Source organism: Triturus cristatus, chromosome 4_1 (genome assembly GCF_964204655.1).
Source record: "Triturus cristatus chromosome 4_1, aTriCri1.1, whole genome shotgun sequence".
Classification (NCBI taxonomy): Eukaryota; Metazoa; Chordata; class Amphibia; order Caudata; family Salamandridae; genus Triturus; species Triturus cristatus.
In genome coordinates, this window is record NC_140585.1 from 1210342055 (window position 1) to 1210347250 (window position 5196).

General features: G+C 42.1%; 1 long non-coding RNA gene across 1 annotated transcript; it reads right to left on the reverse strand.

Annotated features, from left to right (window-relative positions):
- Positions 1–1988: 1988 nt before the first annotated feature.
- On the reverse strand, positions 1989–4740 carry LOC146856411 (uncharacterized). Its single transcript, XR_014981477.1, has 2 exons — positions 4664–4740; positions 1989–3541 (listed from the first exon to the last, which is right to left on the reverse strand). It is a non-coding gene; the product is annotated as an uncharacterized LOC146856411 (long non-coding RNA).
- Between the last annotated feature and the right edge of the window lie 456 nt (positions 4741–5196).

Consider the following 5196-nt stretch of genomic DNA (forward strand, 5'->3'; position numbering starts at 1 on the left):
AATTTTTTTTTAACATTGGAAGAATGTAACTAATTAAACATAAGTGAAGTTATCGTCAAAGATATAATAATAAGTTATTAAACTGCTATCTAATTGTTCAACCATCCATGCATTCTATGGCAAAAAGGGATGAATTTGTTTGAACGCACAAAATGGCTGCCAGCCAGTGCCACATTGTCATCAACAACAACACTGAACAGGAAGGCATTCATTGGGAACATAGAGAAGAGAAGACATGCAGGCCTATAGGGAAAGCACACTGGCTAGATCCACAAAATGGGTGCCAGCCACATGGTCACAACAAGAAGCTGGAGGCCTACAACAAAGAACGCATGCAGACCTATGGCAAAAGCACACTGGCTGCCTACACAAAGTGGCCGCCAGCCACATGGTCACAACAAGAAGATGGAGGCCTACAACAAAGAACGCATGCAGACCTATGACAAAAGTACACTGGCTGCCTACACAAAATAGCCGCCAGCCACATGGTCACAACAAGAGGCATGAGGCCTATAAAACAATCAAACAGCACATGCAGGCCTATGCTGGGACAGTGCACTGACTATACAAAATGGACCCTGGCCAGTGACCACATGGCATATGGAACTAAGGCAAATGTTGTCCTATGGCAAACACACACACTGGCCAGACAAAGGAGGCATGGTAAAACAGAGAAAACATGATTAATCAGCATTGGCAAGAACAATATTTATTGGGCTAAAAAAATGTTTATGACTCCTCACTCAAAAAACCACTGCCAAATGTGAACGCAAGGAGGTTTTTAACTCCAAATCGTCAGTACGGGAAGATTTTGATGCTGCTCGAGGAGAGAATCTTCCCCATATTGCAGCTGCGGTAGATCCTGCGCGTTCTGGCTCGCGTACAGAAGTCTCTGCCGCACCTGTATGAATTCTTGGCGAACACAAAATCTCGCGGGAGCATGCAGATAGCTTGCAAATCTCGTGGCGCCCGTGAAAGGCCCTGATAATTCTGGAGGCGATTGCGAGCTCCCGGCAAGTTGCTCCTGCTTGTGTGAAATTGCATTTTGAGCGCGCATACCCCAAATAATTCCACTCCATTGCAGAGTTTAACGGTAACTCTGCATTCTCCACGGGACGTGAAGTTGCCAAATTCTGCAAACTCCGCAAAAGGAGTGGAGTTTTACACCTGGGCTTAGTGGTTGTTGGATAAAACGGATCACCCCAGAATGGTCTGTATTTTTAAAACATTTACTGCAAGATCGCTGACTCATATGCTGGCTTCTCCCACAGATCTGATCTAAATAAGATTGTTAAAGCCTCTGCAAAGAGAAAACAGTGAGGTTCATCCCAAGACCTTTTATGAAGAATATTTATAGTGCTTTCATTGGGTATTCATTTAAAACATTGCATGCACATTTACCTCCTTGTTCTCGAGTAGGAACTGTGAGGAAGATGGCGTGGGCGAGCTTTCCACTGGTGAGCTATGTGTTGCCTGTGGGTAGACAGGAACATATTACCTAAAATGAAGGACATCAAAGAGGCATATAAATGTAATGATTCAGACTTGCAACTGGTTACAGATGTCAAGAATGATACCCCTTCTGTATCTCAGCACAAGATGGCTTTGGTGGAGATTCATACTTCATTCAAAGAAGGGAATGCACACCTATTCAAACTGTAATCCTTTAGTAATCCTCATGTTGCAATGTAGCGTGCTCCTTGGGGAAAAGTGCCTTGCCCTTTGGCACTTGAAATAACATGAAAAACAGTTTTGGGGCGACATGCGCCCCAACCAAAGGCACAGCGACGAAATCCTTGAATCCTCAATTTGTGTTTGGACCAATTAATCATTTCTTAAGACGTGTAATCATTTGCTTGCTCATTTTTCTCTCTTAACTCCCGTTTGTTCCACAAGCGCAGTGTCATGCCAATTTTCCAAATTTCTAATGCCATTGATGTGCCCATCCGGACCTCTTTGCAATAACACGTACTGAAGCATTAAATTCATCCAACGACAGCTTTAATTAAAATACCCAATGCATTTCGGGCTGCTCGAGCCCTTCGTCAGGGGTCACTACAAGTAACAATAAAATCACATATTAATTGCGCAATCATTTTTTGAAAAAACATATTAGTTGCAAAATCATTTTTTGAAACTCTCATATTGGTAAAACTAGAACCCCATCGCTGAACCCCTAGCTAATCCCTGTCTGCTTGCTGTTCTGACTGTCCATACACTGAACCCTACGGTCACCACTTCGTTACACAGCCTCTGGCACCATGCAAATTAATCCTTTCCATTCTAAATTTTAATTTAAGAAAACACAGCTCTTTTCTACCTTTCACTCCCCTTGAAATGCTGCTATTTAAACGAACAACCCCTTCCTAATTCATTATCCTCCCCAGCTTTTAAACATTCACAGAAAAATGCTGCTCTAATGTTCTTGCTCTTTCTGCTCTGTCACGTTTATGGCACCTAAATATACAGCGCCTTTGAAACATTTAAACTAAGCCCTGTGGTGCACACCTTCACCTTACTTATTATTATGAAACCACTGTTGTTCTCCATGGGCTCAATGTTACTAAAGCCTGCCTAGTTTAAACCTCTCTGCAACACGTACCTGCCGTGAATCTGCCCTCTTCATCTATTTTTTCAAAGGAATTGGTGACGTTGTTGTTTGCCCTTCATTTTTAAACTCGCTGTGTTGCTAGAAACCCTCCCATGTTCGCCGTTAATTAATTGATACCACCTGTTGCTGGTAACTCTCTTCAGAACGCCCCTCCCTCCTGACAAAAGCACTACAACTCCCACAGTTCAACATTTGGATCGTCAAAGACATGGCTTTACCACTGTTCAAAAAACAGAAACATTTTAGTGTGATCATGCAAAAGACTCGCAAAAAAATAAAATATCATATGCTCTGTAAAATCCGCTGTTCATATTACAATATAAAGTGAACATGAATCAAAAGTCACTTGTTTGTCCCATTTCTTATTGCAAACTGTATGGATGTGATCTTCCGCCGAACTTGTGGAAAAAACGACCTCCGCTCTGTTCCATCTTGACTCATTTAATTGAAATGCGGGCGGGTGCAAACCCAGAGTGGGCAAAAATTGTGGTTTATACTTCATTCAAAGAAGGGAATGCACACCTATTCAAACTGTAATCCTTTAGTAATCCTCATGTTGCAATGTAGCGTGCTCCTTGGGGAAAAGTGCCTTGCCCTTTGGCACTTGAAATAACATGAAAAACAGTTTTGGGGCGACATGCGCCCCAACCAAAGGCACAGCGACGAAATCCTTGAATCCTCAATTTGTGTTTGGACCAATTAATCATTTCTTAAGACGTGTAATCATTTGCTTGCTCATTTTTCTCTCTTAACTCCCGTTTGTTCCACAAGCGCAGTGTCATGCCAATTTTCCAAATTTCTAATGCCATTGATGTGCCCATCCGGACCTCTTTGCAATAACACGTACTGAAGCATTAAATTCATCCAACGACAGCTTTAATTAAAATACCCAATGCATTTCGGGCTGCTCGAGCCCTTCGTCAGGGGTCACTACAAGTAACAATAAAATCACATATTAATTGCGCAATCATTTTTTGAAAAAACATATTAGTTGCAAAATCATTTTTTGAAACTCTCATATTGGTAAAACTAGAACCCCATCGCTGAACCCCTAGCTAATCCCTGTCTGCTTGCTGTTCTGACTGTCCATACACTGAACCCTACGGTCACCACTTCGTTACACAGCCTCTGGCACCATGCAAATTAATCCTTTCCATTCTAAATTTTAATTTAAGAAAACACAGCTCTTTTCTACCTTTCACTCCCCTTGAAATGCTGCTATTTAAACGAACAACCCCTTCCTAATTCATTATCCTCCCCAGCTTTTAAACATTCACAGAAAAATGCTGCTCTAATGTTCTTGCTCTTTCTGCTCTGTCACGTTTATGGCACCTAAATATACAGCGCCTTTGAAACATTTAAACTAAGCCCTGTGGTGCACACCTTCACCTTACTTATTATTATGAAACCACTGTTGTTCTCCATGGGCTCAATGTTACTAAAGCCTGCCTAGTTTAAACCTCTCTGCAACACGTACCTGCCGTGAATCTGCCCTCTTCATCTATTTTTTCAAAGGAATTGGTGAGCTCGCGTACAGAAGTCTCTGCCGCACCTGTATGAATTCTTGGCGAACACAAAATCTCGCGGGAGCATGCAGATAGCTTGCAAATCTCGTGGCGCCCGTGAAAGGCCCTGATAATTCTGGAGGCGATTGCGAGCTCCCGGCAAGTTGCTCCTGCTTGTGTGAAATTGCATTTTGAGCGCGCATACCCCAAATAATTCCACTCCGTTGCAGAGTTTAACGGTAACTCTGCATTCTCCACGGGACGTGAAGTTGCCAAATTCTGCAAACTCCGCAAAAGGAGTGGAGTTTTACACCTGGGCTTAGTGGTTGTTGGATAAAACGGATCACCCCAGAATGGTCTGTATTTTTAAAACATTTACTGCAAGATCGCTGACTCATATGCTGGCTTCTCCCACAGATCTGATCTAAATAAGATTGTTAAAGCCTCTGCAAAGAGAAAACAGTGAGGTTCATCCCAAGACCTTTTATGAAGAATATTTATAGTGCTTTCATTGGGTATTCATTTAAAACATTGCATGCACATTTACCTCCTTGTTCTCGAGTAGGAACTGTGAGGAAGATGGCGTGGGCGAGCTTTCCACTGGTGAGCTATGTGTTGCCTGTGGGTAGACAGGAACATATTACCTAAAATGAAGGACATCAAAGAGGCATATAAATGTAATGATTCAGACTTGCAACTGGTTACAGATGTCAAGAATGATACCCCTTCTGTATCTCAGCACAAGATGGCTTTGGTGGAGATTCAGCCATCTTCTTTAAAACTTTAGAGCGACCCTATTGGTAATGTCGCTCTTCCAGTTTAAGGATGTGCCCTTCCAATCAAGTTGCTGTTTACTTATTACGATGTTATTGATTGAGTGCAATTTCTTTTACTTGTATTTCCTTATAAGATGGCCGAGTCTGATGTAATTTTAAATGCACCGAGTGCACCTTGCTTAAGTATGAATGCCATCAGAAATCTGAGGTCAGCAGAGTGGACTTCTTCACTGATTATTGCTGACTTTATCAGACACTACATTTGGAATCCCATGGGCAAACCAATAGAAACTAATTAAGATCT